This window comes from Pristiophorus japonicus, unplaced genomic scaffold (genome assembly GCF_044704955.1).
Source record: "Pristiophorus japonicus isolate sPriJap1 unplaced genomic scaffold, sPriJap1.hap1 HAP1_SCAFFOLD_236, whole genome shotgun sequence".
In the NCBI taxonomy this organism is placed as follows: Eukaryota; Metazoa; Chordata; class Chondrichthyes; family Pristiophoridae; genus Pristiophorus; species Pristiophorus japonicus.
The window spans coordinates 890377-907993 of NW_027252079.1; the positions used below are offsets into that span (position 1 = coordinate 890377).

General features: G+C 47.0%; 1 long non-coding RNA gene across 3 annotated transcripts; it reads right to left on the minus strand.

Moving 5' to 3' along the window:
- Positions 1-631: 631 nt before the first annotated feature.
- LOC139245781 (uncharacterized) lies at positions 632-14867 on the minus strand. 3 transcript variants are annotated; one of them, XR_011590089.1, is made up of 3 exons: positions 14763-14867; positions 12235-12782; positions 632-1314 (listed from the first exon to the last, which is right to left on the minus strand). It is a non-coding gene; the product is annotated as an uncharacterized lncRNA (long non-coding RNA). The 3 variants fall into 3 exon arrangements; XR_011590091.1 differs by lacking the exon at positions 14763-14867 and adding an exon at positions 13979-14409; XR_011590090.1 differs by lacking the exon at positions 14763-14867 and adding an exon at positions 13740-13967.
- Positions 14868-17617: the final 2750 nt, after the last annotated feature.

Genomic DNA, 17617 nt, shown 5'->3' on the forward strand with positions numbered 1-17617 from the left:
TTTCTGCTGGCTGAAATCCCTTGGGGCTTTACTAAACCACAAGTAGCCATCTTTATACATTTTACACATGCATTTAATACTACAATTACATCGTTCGTTCTAACATCTATGCTACAAGTGCCATTGCCCGAGGGGAAAATCTTTCTCTATAACAGTGTTGTTGTACTTCATTGGCTCTAAAGCACTTTGGGACACCCTGAGGTCATGTGAGGTGCTACATAAGGACAGGTCTTTGTTAAATGAAGGAGAAAAGTTCCAAAAAGGAACAGTTGGTAACAGGACAACAATTATTCTCCTCTTATATTGGAGAAATCAAGGAATGGACATACTGTGTTTTGGAACCAAAGCTGATTTATTTGTCAGATATCCAGAAAATTAAACTCCAGCCCAGTTACAGGGGAAACACAGCCCGATTGTCAGAATGAACACGGTTCAGTCCCAATGTGATTCACAGCAGAATACAAACCCTGCAGTCACTTGTGAACTCGCTGGTGTTTCAGCAGGTCGGATGATGTAGTGAATCCCTTCCCGCATTCAGAGCAGGTGAACGTCCTCTCCCCAGTGTGAACTCGCTGGTGTGTCAGCAGGGTGGATGAATCACTGAATCCCTTCCCACACACGGAGCAGGTGAATGGCCTCTCACCAGTGTGGATACGTTGGTGCATCATCAAACTATTTCTGCTTTTAAAGCTCTGCTCACAGTCAGAATATTTAAAAGCTTATGGCGTCCCAGGGGCCCGGAACTTTTAAAGCATTTCCCGCAGTCCGAACATTTAAAAGGTCTCTCCCCAGTGTGAACTCACTGGTGTGTCTTCAGGTGGGATGAATTAATGAATCCCTTCCCACAATCAGAGCAGGTGAATGGCCTCTCTCCAGTGTGACTGCATCGATGAATTTCCAGCTCAGGCAGGTAACTGAATCCCTTCCCACAGTCCCCACATTCCCACGGTTTCTCCATTGTGTGGACGTCCTTGTGTCTCTCCAGGTTGAACGATCAATTGAAGCCTCATCCACACACAGAACACGTGTACGGTTTCTCAATGGTGCGATGTTTTTTGAAGCTGTGTAACTGGTTAAAGCTCTTTCCACAGGCAGTGCACTGGAACACGCTCACTCGGGTGTGTGTGTCTCGGTGCTTTTCCAGTCACACTGATGTTTGAAATCTATTCCCACAGACAGAACAGACAAACATTTCTCCATTCCACATTCAAAGGCCGATGATATTTAGGTCCTGATGCATCGAGTGACTCTGTCAGATCTTGACGTGATGTTTGGTTCCAATTCCCCGTCTGTAAATCCTCCCCTTCTAACACCCTGTAAAAGGAGTTTACAAAACTCACTACTGTAAGGGCAGGATAGAAATTCAGAACAGACAATTCTAGTTTCTATGGAACATTCTTTCCTCTCTTGTTCCCCCAAAGCTGTAAATCCCCATCCCACACACTCTCCCTCCTCCCGGAGCTGAAATCCAAACCCATCGCACCACCTCCATAATTTCTTTCCTCTCGCTGTTTTTTTCCTCCCCTGAAGGTGCTGACTCTGGCTGGGTTCAGTTCGACACTCACTGGTTCCCCTCACTCCCCTCCCCTGAAGGTGCTGACTCTGGCTGGGTTCACGTTGACACTGTATTCTATGGGTATTCTGAACACCGAGTGTGTGCCTGAAATATGTTCTGGTCAGGTACAGAGCAAAGCTCCCTCTACACTGTCCCATCAAACATACCCAGACCAGGTACAGCACAGGTTAGATACAGAGTAAAGCTCCCTCTACACTGTCCCATCAAACAAGTAGAAAGTGAATTTGAAGTCAGAGGAAACAAGCAAGACAAAAGGGTAAAATAAATTGAAAAGCTCTTTGTCTAAATGCACGCAGCATTCGTAACAAAATAGATGAGTTGACGGCACAATAGATCTGATAGCCATTACAGAGTCATGGTTGCAAGGTGACCAGGACTGGGAACAAAATATTCAGGGGTATTTGACAATTCAGAAGGACAGACAGAAAGGAAAAGGAGTTCTGGTTGCACTGTTAATAAAGGATGGGATCAGTGCGTTAGTGAGAAACGATATTGGCTCAGAGGATCAAGAGGTTGAATCAGTTTGGGTGGTGATGAGGAATAATAAAGGGAAAAAGTCACTGGTGGACGTAGTCTATAGGCCCCTATCAGTAGCTACATGATTGGATGGAGTATAAATCAAGAAATAATGGAGACTTGTAAAAAAGGAACGGCAATAATCATGGGTGATTTTAACCTTCATATGTTTTGGTCTATGTATTTAAGGAAGGATATACTTGCTTTGGAGGCTGTTCAGAGAAGGTGCACTAGGTTGATTCCAGAGATTAGGGGATTGACTTATGAGGATAGGTTGAGTAGGTTGGGCCTCAACTCATTGGAGTTCAGAAGAATGAGAGGTGATCTTATTGAAACTTATAAAATAATGAGGGGGCTCGACAAGGTGGATGCAGAGAGGATATTTCCATTCATAGGGGCAACTAAAACTAGGGGACATAGACTTAGAATAAGGGGCCGCCCTTTTAAAACTGAGATGAGGAGAAATTTCTTCTCTCAGAGGGTTGTAAATCCATGGAATTCTCTGCCCCAGAGAGCTGTGGCAGCTAGGTCATTGAATATATTAAAGGCGGAGATAGACAGATTTTTGAGCGATAAGGGAATAAAGGGTTATGGGGAGCGGGCAGGGAAGTGGAGCTGAGTCCATGATCAGATCAGCCATGATATTGAATGGCGGAGCAGACTCAAGGGACCAAATGGCCTACTCCTGCTACTATTTCTTATGTTCTAAAACACTTCAAGGGCAGGTACATCACGGGTTAGATACAGAGTAAAGCTCCCTCTACACTGTCCCATCAAACACTAAACCCAGCCCATAATGAGCAGGGCTCAGGGAGGTTGGTTGCTAGGCACTGCAGTGATGTCATAAAGCAGGGCCATTCAGCCCAGCTGGTCCTCTCCTTGTCCCTTTAAAGGTGGAGAGCTGGGACATCCTGTCTCAACACACATCCCCCTGTTCATACTGAGAATCCCCGGGGAAGGCCCAAGGTCCAGAGTGTGGAACACAACCAAGGGGGAAAGAGGAGGAGAGAAGGGGAGGTAAATCAAGGAGTCGGGACTGAGGGCCACCAAGCTTCTGTTTTAGAGCCTGTAGACTTCAGATGGGGAAGAGTGAGTTCAGTAGTTTCAGGATCCAGGGAGAGAGCAAGGCACAATGCACATTGCACAAATTCTTATTATTTTATCCTTCTCTCCTCTCCTCCTCTGAAGGTGCTGACGCTGGCTGGGTTTAGTTCCACACTCACTGGTTCCCCTCCCTCTCCTTCCCTGAAGGTGCTGACTCTGGCTAGGTTCAGTTCCACACTCACTGGTTCCCCTCCCTCTCCTCCCCTGAAGGTGCTGACTCTGGCTGGGTTCAGTTCTACAATTACCAGTTTCTCTCCAATATGTGACCCATGTGCCCAATCTCTATGTATGATCCTCGACAGTGAGTGTCGACAGGCTATTCCACTGTCCTCGCCTGAGGCCTCACACGTGCATTTTCCAGCAGGGTCACTGGACCCTCCTCCCAATGGCTCAGTGGGAAAGGTAACGCCCAGTGTGACAGTCATAGGAACAGGAGGGACCCAGGTTTAATCCTGTCCGCATTTCCTCCCCTTCTAATCCCCTGTAAAAGCTGTTTACAAAAGTCATCACTGTAAGTAGGAACATAGGAACAGGAATAGGCCATTCAGCCCCTTGAGCCTGTCCCACCATTCAATCAGATTGTGGCTGATCAGTATTTTAACTCTGTCTACCTGCCTTGGTTACATCGCCATTAATACACTTGCCTAAGGACAATCTATCAATCTCAGTTTTGGAATTTTCAATTGGTCCCCAGCCTCCGTTTTATGGGGAACAGAGTTCCAGATTTTCATTAGACTTTAAGAGCATAAGAAATAGGAGCAGGAGTGGGTTAAACAGCCCCTCGAGCCTGCTGTGCCATTCAATAAGATCAAGGCTGATCTTCTAACTCAGCTCCACTTTCCCGCACTATCCCCGTATCCCTTGATTTCTTTACTGTCCAAACATCTATCGATCTCAGCCCTGAATACACTCAACGACTGAGCATCCACAGCTCTTTGGGGCAGAGAATTCTAAAGATTCACAACCCTTTGAGTGAAGACATTTCTCCTCATCTCAGTCCTAAATGGTCGTCCGTTATCCTGAGACTGTGATCCCAAGTTCTAGACTCTCCAACCAAGAGAAACAGCCAATCAGCATTTGTGTGAGGAAGTGCTTCCTGACCTCACCCTGAACGGCCTGGCTCTGATTTTAAGGTTGTGATTCCTTGTTGTGGACTCCTCCACCAGAGGAAATTGTTTCTCTCCATCCACCCTATCAACTCCTTTAATCTTAAACACCTCAATTAGATCACCCTTTAATCTTCTATATTTTTCATAATTTACAACTGTCATCACTTTAAGTACAGGGTCATAGAACCACAGAAATTTACAGAATTGAATGAAGCCATTCCAGCCCATCGTGTCCATGCCGGCCGACAAAGAGCTATCAAGCCATATCCCACTTTTCAGCTCTTGGTCCGTGGCCTTGTAGGTCACGGCACTTCAAGTGCATATCCGAGTTCGTTTTAAATGCAACAAGGGTTTCTGCCTCTACCACCCTTTCAGGCAGTGGGTTCCAGACCCCCACCATCCTCTAAACCTACCACTTTAAATCTACGCCCCCTGGTTGTTGACCCTCTGCTAAGGGGAATAGGTCCTTCCTATCCACTCCAACTAGGCCCCTCATAATTTTATACACCTCAATTAGGTCTCCCCTCAGCCTCCTCTGTTCCAAAGAAAACAACCCCAGCCTATCCAATCTTTCCTCATCGCTAAAATTCTCCAGTCCAGGCAACATCCTCGTAAATCTCCTCTGTACCCTCTCCAGTGCAATCACATCTTTCCTGTAATGTGGTGACCAGAACTGCATGCAGTACTCCAGCTGTGGCCTAACTAGTGTTTTATACAGTTCAAGCATAACCTTTCTGCTCTTGTATTCTATGCCTCGGCTAATAAAGGCAAGTATTCCATATGCCTTCTTAACCACCTTATCTACCTGTCCACCTACCTTCAGGGATTTGTGGACCTGCACTCCAAGGTCCCTTTGTTCCTCTACACTTCTGAGTGTCCTACCATTTAATGTGTATTCCCTTGCCTGTTCGCCCTCCCCAAATGCATTGCCTCACTCTTCTCCAGATTGAATTCCATTTGCCACTGTTCAGCCCACCTGATCAGTTCATTCATATCTTCCTGCAGCTGACAGCTTTCTTCTTCGTTATCAACCACACAGCCGATTTTAGTATCATCTGCAAAATTCTTAATCATACCCCATACATTTAAGTCTAAATTGTTGATATATACCACAAAAAGCAAGGGACCTAGTGCTGAGCCCTGCGGAACCCCACTGGATATAGCCTTCCCGTCACAAAAACACCCATCGACCATTACCCTTTGCTTCCGGCCTCTGAGCCAATTTTGGATCCAACTTGCCACTTTGCCCTGGATCCCATGAGCTTTTACTTTCATGACCAGTCTGCAATGTGGGACCTTATTAAATGCCTTGCTAAAATCCATATGCACTACAGCAAACACACTACCCCTCATCAACCCTCTTTGTTACCTCCTCAAAAAATTCAATGAAGTTAGTCAGACCCGATCTTCCCTGAACAAATCCACGCTGGCTGTAGTTTATTAATCTGTGTCTTTCTAAATGAAGATATATCCTGTCCCTTAATGCTGGGGTATATAGAGACCCAGCTAAGAAAGCCCTATACAGCCAGCGCCTCACAGCCAATCTGGCGTGCCTTGATGACCCTGAGATGCTGAATACCCACAGCGCTTGGTCTGCCCTCCAGGTCTCTGTAACCAGTGGCTGTGAAGAGACACTTGGTCACTCAACCAGGAAACATCAGGACTGGTTTGATGAAAATGATCAAGAGATCGAAGAACTAATAGATCGCAACGCAAAGCATTTCTGAGCCTCAAACAACAATCCAACTCGGGAGCTGCAAAACAACATTACAGATGGCTCAAGGCTCAGGTCCAACTAAAAACTCAGGACCTAAAGAACAGGTGGTGGATGGAGAAAGCACAGGAGATACAACAACTGGCCGATAGTCACGGTATGCGAGGATTCTTCACGGCAGTCAAGGCCACCTACGGTCCAAACTCCCAAGGCCCTACCCCACTCCTGGCCAAGAACGGGGAAACACTCATCAAGGACACCGAGGCTGTCAGGGCCCGATGGAAGGAGCACTTTGAAGATCTCCTCAATCAAGACTCTGCCTTTGACTCGAGTGTTCTCGGCTCCATCCCGCAGCATCTCAGTGAAACTCCAACGTCACACGAGGTAGGCAAAGCCATAAAACAGCTCAAGAACAACAAGGCTACGGGTGCGGATGGAATCCCTGCTGAGGCGCTAAAGTATGGCGGAGAGGCACTGTTGGCGCGGATACATGACCTCATTTCTCTCATCTGGAGGGAGAGCATGCTGGGAGATCTCAGAGATGCAGTGATTGTCACCATTTTTTTAAAAAAAGGGGCCGAATTCGACTGCGGCAACTACAGGGGAATCTCCCTGCTATCAGCCACTGGGAAAGTTGTTGCTAGAGTTCTCCTCAATCGTCTTCTCCCTGTGGCCGAGGAGCACCTCCCGGAATGACAATGTGGATTTCGTCCCCTACGGGGCACAACGGACATGATCTTTGCAGCGTGACAGCTGCAGGAAAAATGCAGGGAGCAGATCCAGCCCTTATACATGGCCTTTCTCGATCTTACAAAGGCCTTTGACACTGTCAACCATGAGGGTCTATGGAGCGCCCTCCTCCGTTTCGGATGCCCCCAAACGTTTGTCAACATCCTTCGCCTGCTTCACGATGACATGCAGGCCGTGATCCTTCTCAACGGATCCATTACAGACCCAATTTACGTCCGGACCGGGGTCAAACAGGGCTGCGTTATCGTTCCAACACTTTTCTCAATCTTCCTCGTTGCCATGCTCCACCTCACAATCAACAAGCTCCCCGCTGGAGTGGAACTAAACTACAGAACCAGTGGGAAGTTGTTTAACCTACGCCACCTCCAGGCCAGGTCCAAGATTACCCCAACCTCTGTCGTGGAGCTGCTGTATGTGGACGATGCCTGCGTCTGTGCACATTCAGAGGCCGAACTCCAGGATATAGTCAATGTATTCACTGAGGCATATGAAAGCATGGGCCTTACACTTAACATCCGTAAGACAAAGGTCCTCCACCAGCCTGTCCCCGCCACACAGCACTGCCCTCCAATCATCAAGATTCATGGCATGGCCCTCGACAACGTGGACCATTTCCTATATCTCGGGAGCCTTTCATCAACAAAGGCAGACATTGATGCGGAGATTCAACATCACCTCCAGTGCGCCAGTGCAGCCTTCGGCCATCTGAGGAAAAGAGTGTTTGAAGACCAGACCCTCAAATCTACCACCAAGCTCATGGTCTACAGGGCTGTAGTAAAAGCCGCCCTCCTGTATAGGTCTAAGGCATGGACGATGTATAGAAGGCACCTCAAGTCGCTGGAGCTATATCACCAATGATGTCTCCGCTAGATCCTGCAAATCCACTGAGGGCAGGCGCACCAACATCAGTGTCCTCATCCAGGCTAACATCCCCAATATTGAAGCACTGACCACACTCGATCAACTTCGCTGGGCAGGCCACATAGTTCGCATGCCAGATATGAGACTCCCGAAGCAAATGCTTTATGCGGTGCTCCTTCATGGTAAACGAGCCAAAGGTGGGCAGCGGAAACATTGTAAGGACACCCTCAAAGCCTCCCTGGTAAAGTGCGACATCACCACTGACACCTGGGAGACCCTGGCCGAAGACCGCCCGAGGTGGAGAAAGTGTATCCGGGAGGGCGTTTAGCTCAAAGAGTGAAGAGGTTAGGCGCAGGCAGTGGAAGGAGCGCGCGGCAAACCAGCCCCACTCACCCCTTCCCGCGACGAATGTCTGTCCCACCTGTAACAGGGTCTGTGGCTCTCGTATCGGACTGTTCAGCCATCAAATAACTCACTTTGGGAATGGAAGCAAGTCTTCCTCGATTCCGAGGGACTGCCTATGAGGATGATTCCTGGTCTATCTTTGTCCTTTTCCATAACTACCCGAAATCCAATTGAATTATGATCACTACCACCAAAATGCTCTCCCACTGATACCCCTTCCACCTACCCAGCTTCATTTCCTAAAACAAAGTCCAGAACCACCCTCTCTCTTGTTGGACTTGTTACATACTGGCTAAAAAGTTCTCCTGAATGCATTTTAGAAATTCCGCACCCTCTATACCATTCACACTAATTCTATCCCAGTTAATATTCGGGCAGTTGAAATCCCCGCCTATTACTGCCCTATTGTTTTGCACCTGTCAGAAATGTGCCTACATATTTGCTCTTCTGGCTCCCTCTGACTGTTTGGGGGTCTATAATACATCCCCAGCAGTGTGACTGCCCCTTTTTTGTTCTTCAGTTCTCCCATGTGGCCTCAGTTGATGATCCTTCTGACATATCATCCCTCCTCACAGCTGTAATTGTTTCTTTAATCAATACTGCGACCACCCCCCTCCATTTTTATCCCCGTCTCTATCCCATCTGAAAACCCTGTAACCAGGAATGTTGAGCTGCCATACTTGCCCTTTCAGCCATGTCTCAGTAATAGTTATATTATACTCCCTTGTATTTGTGCTCTCAGCTCATCTGCCTTATTCCCATGACTCCTTGCATTGAAGTATATACCATTAAGCACTGCCAAACTGCCTTGTCATCTATTTTATAGACCTTGTTTCCTCCGTATTCCAAATTCACTTTATACTTTCTTGATTTCCAATTTCAGCTTTGCTTCTCTCCATTCTGAATCCATTCTCAGGTTCCCATCCTCCTGCCAAGTAATTTAAACCCTCCTCAACCAAACTACCAAACCCCACCATGAGGATACTGGTTCCGGCTATGTTGCCAAACACCTTAAATCCGTGTCCTCTGGTTACCGGCCCTTCTGACACTGAAAATTGGTTCTCCTTATTAAGAGGGTTGGTGGGCTGGAGGAAGTTACAGAGATGGGGAGAGGCGAGGCCTTGCAGGGATTTGAACAAGAGGAGGAGTATTTTAAAGGCTGAAGCCACCAGCCATCTCCCCCAGTGCAGAATGTGACTCACTATTAACAGGAAGGATTTTTGTTTAAGTACTAAAGATGCATAATGAGAGATCAATCTCTGTCCCTTTAACTAACAGTGACATGAGGGAAATGAATGACGTGTAAACACCTGGTCCACTTGCAGACAGAATTGGTGGTGAAAACTGGGAGTGGAGGAGAAACAGTCTAGAAATGTGTGTTGATTTGGATTTCAGCACAGCAGGAGGGACAATGTGTGGGACAGAGATTTACAGGTTTGGAAGAGCAAGAGTGGAAAGAATGTTCCATGGAAACTAGATGTGTCTATTCTGAATTTCTGTCTTGTACTGACAGTGATGAGTTTTATTATCTCCTTTTACAGCGTATTAGAAGGGGAGATTTTCAGACAGGAAACACAAACCAAACATCACGTCAAGATCTGACGGAGTCAATCGATTCATCAGGACCTGAATATCATCGGCCTCTGAAAGTGGAAGGAGAAATGTTTGCCTGTTCTGTCTGTGGGAAAAGATATCAAACATCAGTGTGACTGGAAAGGCACCGAGACACACACACCCTAAGTGAGAGTGTTCCAGTGCACTGCCTGTGGAAAGTGCTTTATCCAGTTACACAGCCTGAAAAATCATCGCACCATTCACAACTGATTGGCCAACCATGGAGAGTCACAAGGATACCCGCACCATGGAGAAACCATGGAAATGTGGGGACTGTGGGAAGGTATTTAGAAAACCGTGAGCTGGAAATTCATCGACGCAGTCACACTGGGGAGAGGCCGTTCATCTGCCCCGTGTGGGGGAAGGGATTCACTGGGTCTTCCCAACTTGTAACTCACCAGAGAGTTCACACTGGGGAGAGACTGTTCACCTGCTTGGAGTGTGGGAAGGGATTCACTCGGTAATCCGACCTGCTGACACACCAGCGAGTTCACAAGTGACTGCAGGGGTTGGAATCTGTTGTTATTGCTGCTGTTAATCACATCCCGACTGAACCACGTTCATTCTGACAGTTGGGGTTTGTTTCTGTTGATGTTAATAACCCTACAACTGGGCTGGACTATAATATTCTGGATATATTGCTGATTTTGTTCTTGGGGCTGCAGTGTCCATTTAAGAAACGCTGTGTGTTATCTTTCCCCTTAATTCAGCGACTCTCAACAGAAATTTAGTTTGCAATAAAATTATGAACTTTTACTTTAATCCTAAGTTGAGCTTTGGTACAAAATCTACAATAGTATGAAAGTTTCCACTGAAGAACATCTCCAATTAGAAAGAGCTGGCTGACAATTCTTACTGACTTGCACATTGCACACAGTGGCCCCTCCATTATCCACAAGAAGGGGAATGGGAATTGGTGGGGAATCAGTGTCCCCAAATGTTGCCCCTCCCGTCTGGTGTAGCAATCCCCTCGGCACAGGAATAGAGACAAGTCCAGACCAAAAGTGTACACAGTACTCCAGCTGTGGTCTTACCAACGCCCTGTACAGGTGTAGCAGGGCTTCCCTACTTTTATACTCCAACCCCCTTGCAATAAAGGCCAGCATTCCATTTGCCTTCCTGATTGTTTGCTATACTTGCATGCTAACTTTTTGCATTTCATGTCTAAGAATGCCCAGATCTCTTTGTATTACAGCATTTTGTAATCGTCCTCATTTAAATAATAATTTTTTTAATTTTTCCTACCAAAGGGGATAACCTGACATTTTACCATATTATAGTCCATCTGCCAGATTTTTGCCCACTCACTGAGCCTATCCAAATCCCTTTGTAGATTATTCACGTCCTCCTCACAACTTGCTTTCCACCCATCTTTGTATCAGCAGCAAATTTGGCTGCATTACACTAAGTCCCTTCATCCAAGTCATTAATATAAATTATAAATAGTTGAAGCCCCAGCACTGATCCCTACAGCACACCACCAGTTACAGTTTGCCAACCTGAAAATGACCCATTTATCCTAACTCTCTGTTTTCTGTTAGTTAACCAATCCTCTATCCATGCTAATATATTACCCCCAACCCCGTGAGCTCTTCGCTTGTGCAGTAACCTTTTGTGTGGCACCTTATCGAATGCTTTCTGGAAATCCAAATGTATGACATCAACGGGTTCTCCTTTATCCACTCTGCTCATTACATCCTCAAACAACTCCAGCAACTTTGTCAAACATGATTTCCCTTTCATAAAACCATGCTGACTCTGCTTGACTGCAATATGATTTTCTAAATGTCCTGCTACTTCTTCCTTAATGATGGGCTCCAGTATTTTCCCAATGACATGGTAGGCTAACTGGTCTATAGTTTCCTGCTTTCTGTCTCCGTCTCTTGAATAGGAATGTAACATTTGCGGTTTTCCAGTCCGCTGGGACCTCTCCAGAATTCAGGTAATTTTGGTAGATTACAAACAATGTATCCACTATCTTTGCAGCCGCTTCTTTTAAGATCCGAGGATGCGTGCCATCAGGTCCAGGGGACTTGTCCATTTGTTTGCTTAGTACTTTATCTCTAGTGATAGTGACTGTTTTAAGTCCCCCCTCCCCCCACCCCTCACCACCATAATAGCTCCTTGATTATCAACTGTTGGGATGTTTTTAGTGTCCTCTAACGTGAAGACCAATACAAAATATTTGTTCAAAATCTCTGCCATTTCCATGTTTCCCAATATTAATTCTCCAGTCTCATCCTCTAAAGGACCAATGTTTACTTTAGCTACTCGGTTCCTTTTTATATATCTGTAGAAGCTCTTACTGATATTTCTTGCTAGTTTGCTCTCAGCTGCTATCTTCTCTGTCATCATTTTTTTAGTCGTCCTTTGCTGGTTTTGAACAATTTCCCAATCCTCTGGCCTTCCACTGTCCTTCACAACATTGTTTGCCTTTTTTTCAATTTGATACCATCCTTTACTTTCTTAGTTAGCCAGGGATGGTTCAGCCTTCTCTAAGCATCTTTGTTTCTCACGAATAAATCTTTGCTGAGAGTTATGAAATATCTCCTTAAATGTTTGCCACTGCATTTCTACAGTCTTACCCTTTAACATACTTTCCCAGTCCACGTGGTGTCAGTGACGCTGGTGTGCCGACAGGGTGATGAGTGAGTGAATCCCTTCCCACACTCTGAGCAGAACGACCTCTCCCCGGTGTGACTGTAGCGATGAGTTTCCAACAGGGATGGGTAATTGAATCTCTTCCCACAGTCCCCACATTTCCACGGTTTCTCCATGGTGCGGGGTTGTCCGTGTGTCTCTCCAGGTTGGACGATCAGTTGAAGCCTGGTCCCCACAGAACATGTGTACGGTTTCTCCCCAGGGTGAATGGTGCGATGTTTTTTCAGGCTGTGTAACTGGTTAAAGCTCTTTCCACAGTCAGTGCACTGGAACAATCTCATTCGGGTGTGTGTGTCTCGGTGCTTTTCCAGTCACACTGATATTTGAAATCTTTTCCCACAGGCAGAACAGGCAAACATTTCTTCTTCCACTTTCAAAGACCGATGATATTCAGGTCCTGATGAATTGAGTGACTCCGTCAGATTTGGTTTGGTTTGAGTTTCCTGTCTGTAAATCCTCCCCTTCTAATACCCTGTAAAAGAGTTCACAAAAGTCATCACTAAGTCCTGGGCCGAAAATCAAAACAGACAATTCCAGCTTCCATGGAATATTCTTTCCTCTCTTGTTCCCACAAACATGTGATCCAATCAAATTAAAAGGCGGCAAAATAAGCAACAAAAGCAAAGGGCACCTTCCCAAATAAACCAGAATGTTGTTCCCAGTGTGTATGAGATACTCCGTACCCTGAGGTGCCACCGGTCACGGAAGGCATCAAGGAACCAGTGCACACCGCATGTTCCCTCTCCAGGGCCATCCGGGCACCGACAAGACAAAAGACCACAAGAATTAAGCACAAGAATAAGCCATACGGTCCCTCGGGCCTGTTCCACCATTCACTATGATCATGGCTGATCTTCAACCTCAGCTCCACTTTCCTGCCTGATCTCCATATCCCTTGATTCCCCCAGAGTCCAACAATCTATATATCTCAGTCTTGAATATACTCAACACCCACAGCCCTTTGGGGTGGAGAATTCCGAAGATTTACAACCGTCTGAGCGAAGAAATTCCTCCTCATCTCAGTCTTATATGGCCGACTCCCTTATTCTGAGACTGTGGGCCCTATTTGGAGACTCTCCAGTCAGGGGAAACAACCTCTTAGCATCTACCCTGTCAGTCCCCCTCAGAATTTTACATGTTTCAATGAGATCCCCTCTTATTCTTCTAAACTCCGGAGAGTATAGGCCCATACTGCTCAATCCCTCCTCATAGGACAATCCCCCCATCCCGGGAATCAATCTGGTGAACCTTCATTGCACTCTCTCTAAGGCAAGGATATCCTTCCTCAGATAACGAGACCAAAACTGTGCACAGTACTGCAGGTGTGGTCTCACTAAGGCCATGTACAATTGTAGCAAGACTTCCTTACTCTTGTACTCCAACCCCCTGGCAATAAAGGCCAACATGCCTTCCTGATCGCTTGCCGTACCTGCATGCCAGTTCGCTGTGTTTCCTGTACGAGGACACCTAAATCTCTCTGAACACTAACATTTATTAGTTTTTCACCATTTAAAAAATATTCTGTTTTTCTATTCTTCCTACCAAAGTGAATAACCTCACATTTCCCCACATTATACTCCTCCATCTGCCACCTTATTGCCCACTCACTGAACCTGTCCATATCCCTTTGCAGGTTCTTTGCATCCTCCTCACAGCGTACTTTCCCACCTGGCTTTGTATCGTCAGCAAACTTGGATACATTGTACTTGATCCCTTCATCCAAGTCTTTAATATAGACTGTAAATAGCTGAGGCCAAAGCAAAGCTAAGACCAAAGCTGACCGATCCTTGCAGTACCCCACTAGTTACAGCCCGCCAACCGGAACATGTCCCGTGTATCCCGACTCTCTGTCCGTTAACCAATCCTCTATCCATGCTAATATATTACCCCCAACTCCGTGAGCTCTCAATTAGCATTTTATGTGGCACATCAAATGTGTTTTGGAAATCCTGCAACATTACAGCCACTGGTTCCCCTTCATCCACCCTGCTGCTGACATCCTCAAAAAGCTTAATAAATGTATTAAAGACGATTTCCCTCCCACAAGACCATGTTGAGAGCAGACTCAGAGCCTGATTTTCTCAGTGCCCTGTTACACTTGTGCAGTAATGGATTGCAGCATTCCCCCCAAGGACTGATGTCAGACTAACTGGCCCCGAGTTGCCCGTTTTCTCTCTCCCTCCTTCCCTGACCGTGGAGGAGAGGCAGGCAGCCAGAGTGAGCCAGCCCCTGGGCCTGTCACCGCGGGGGGGGGCAAACCCGGGCTCAGCCTGTGGGCTGTGATTGGGGCCTGAGGCCTACAGCGGGTGTGGGTGAAGCTCCCCGGCCCACCCGCGGTTCCACACCCTCCGCCGCCCCCACAATCTCCTCCCGCCTCCCCGAAGGGTCTGACCCACTCGAGCTCGGGGCAAACGCCGGAGCCGCAGGTTATTGTTGGGGGCCTGAGGCCTACCCCGGGTGTTTAGAAAGCCTCCCCGCCGGTTCCGGGGCTCCCCTGCGCCACCGCCGCTTCCTCCTCCTCCCCGCTCCGGAACCTTCTCTCCGCCTCCGGCTGTTGGGCGGCGCGCGCACTCGAGCGGCACGTGACCCGGGACCACGGCCTGATTGACGGGAGCTCCCGACCAATGGGGAGTGAGACCGCGGGAACAGTGGGCGGGCGGCCGAGGGTGACGCGCGCTGGAACGTGTTGACGTCATGAAGAGTACAGACGTCATGATACAATGCAACTTGGTTTTCCTGAGTGAGGGAGGCTGGGGGTCAAGGTTGATTTGATTCTGTGCTGACCCTTGACCTCCCTTGCTCCCAAGTGCAGGAGAGGTTGCACATTCCAGCTGCTCACTGTGGGGGTTGTCAGCGGATCCCAGCCTGGGCTGCAGTTGGGGAGACTGCAGTTAACCTCAGTGCCCTGGGCTCCTGCTACTGATCACTGTCCACTCACCCCAGCAGCAAAGGCCAAGTCTGCAAAGGGGGCGTTGTTTTGGACTGTGATGCCCCCAAGGTTGAATAGGCTGCCAACAATCACTGCATACCCTCACACATTGGCCCTTTGGACGGGCACCAGAAGGCAACCAGTGACCGTGGATCTCCTCACTGTAGAGGAATAGGAGGATATGTTGATAGGGTGGGAGGAGGGTCGTGTGGAGTTTAAACCCCGACATGGACCAGTTGGGCCGAATGGCCTGTTTCTGTGCTGTGTTCTATGAAATACCATGAGAGGTCAAATCAAGGGAATAAGCAAAAACAAAAACAAAAACTTGTATTTATATAATGCCTTTAATGTGTAAAACGTCCAAAGGATTTTCACAGAGTATTATAAGACAAAAACTTGACACCAAGCCACATAAACAGATATCAGGACAGGTGACCAAAAGCTTGGTCAAAGACATAGGTTTTCAGGAGCAGATTAAAAGAGGATTGAGAGGCGGAGAGGTTTTAGAGATTGGGGTCAAGGCAACAGAAGGTTGAGCGATTACCATCAGGGATGCTCAAAAAGGCAGAATTAGAGGAGAGCAGATATCTCAGCGATTGTGGGGCTGGGGGAGATTACAGAGATAGGGAGGGGCGAGGCCATGGAGCGATCTGAAAACAAGCATGAACATTTTGAAATCGAGGTGTTGCTTAACCAGGAAGAATGCAGGTCAACGATGTTTCCCCAGCATTCTATGCACAGCATTCCCTCGTTCACCTGGACCTTGCTGGCTGCGATATTTCATCCTGCGACCTCACTTCCACTTGCTTCTGCAAGAAAAAAACAAAACAAAAAATAGCACCGCTCTGTGAGAGGTCTTCCCTCCACAGCTCAAACTTAGGTTATATGGATTACATTTCCATTCCCGAATGCTTGAGCAGCAACTCCTATCTATTTAGATAGTCAATTTTATTTTCACACAAACCTATGTCCAGCCTTTGTGATTGAACAATACAAAAGGTATCTGCAATGTGTTTGCTGCAAGTTCTTTATCTTCCCTCTTGAGCAATCTGTCGTGGAAGATAACACATAATTCCAAATCATTCATTCCAGGCATTTTTTTCAAAAAGTCTTACATTCAATTTTGTCACCATGCTGTGGTATTCAAGATCCATTACTGCAGATAAGAAGTTGAACATAACTGGAGTTCTTCTTTTTGTTCCAGCAAAGATCAAGGTCGTTTACACCTTGAAGTTATTTCCAAATTAAAGGACCCTCTCGGTAACGTTGCACCATCTGCACCATCATCATCATCATCATTATCATCATAGACAGTCCCTCGAAATGAGGATGACTTGCTTCTATGCAAAAAGAGATGAGTTCACAGGTTTTTCAATGATGGACCTAATATTCCGGATCCCGAACTACATCCTGAAGGGTGGAAGATGCCTGTGCCTGGATTTTTTTAACATGTGGTTGCACACCAGCCACCCCTACTCTCCAACTGCTTGCCCCAACCCCTCCTCCACCCCCTCACCCCAACCCCCCTCACACTAACCCCTCCTTCACCCCCTCACCCCAACCCCCCTCATCCCAACCCCTCCTCCACCCCCTCACCCCAACCGCCCTCATCCCAACCCCTCCTTCACCCCCTCACCCCAACCCGCCTCACCCCAACCCCCCTCACTTCAACCCCCCTCACCCCAATCTCTCCTTCACCCCTCGCCCCAACCCCCCTCACCCCAACCCCCCTCACTCCTACTCTGCAACCCCCCTCACCCCAAGCCCCCTCACACCAAACCCTCCTTCACCCCAACCCATATTTCACACATCCAATTTCATTTTGACCATCACTTCGACCAATGATCCACACTGGAGGTAAATATCAGGAGCTTCTGTGTGATGGTGAGGTGATCACTGGACAATAAAGCTCGGAGACCGGTGGTGGGCAGCTCATTATCCCCAGTGTGATTTAGTCCCCTTTCCCACTGAACACTGTGGACAGACATGGTCACCTTGGTAACGGAATGGTCAGTGTGACATCACTTTCTGAACAAGACCACACAAGACAATGGATTATCAATAAATGGTAAAGGTATTAAACACTCTGCAATTACATTGGAAATAAAATGCTGGAAAATAATTGGTGAAGATAATTTATCTCTGGAATTGACTAGCAAATATTAAAAATGATGTGCTCTGTATACACAAACACTATATATATATAGAAAAAAAAATGCGATATATATATATATATATATATATATGCTATGATATATATATATATATATAGACTTTGTGTGCTCATTTCAGTTGTGCTGTGTAACCTGATGCGATCATCATTCTATGATCTTTAGCTCATCCGGCGGTGCTTGGTGGATCAGGATATAAAGAGACCG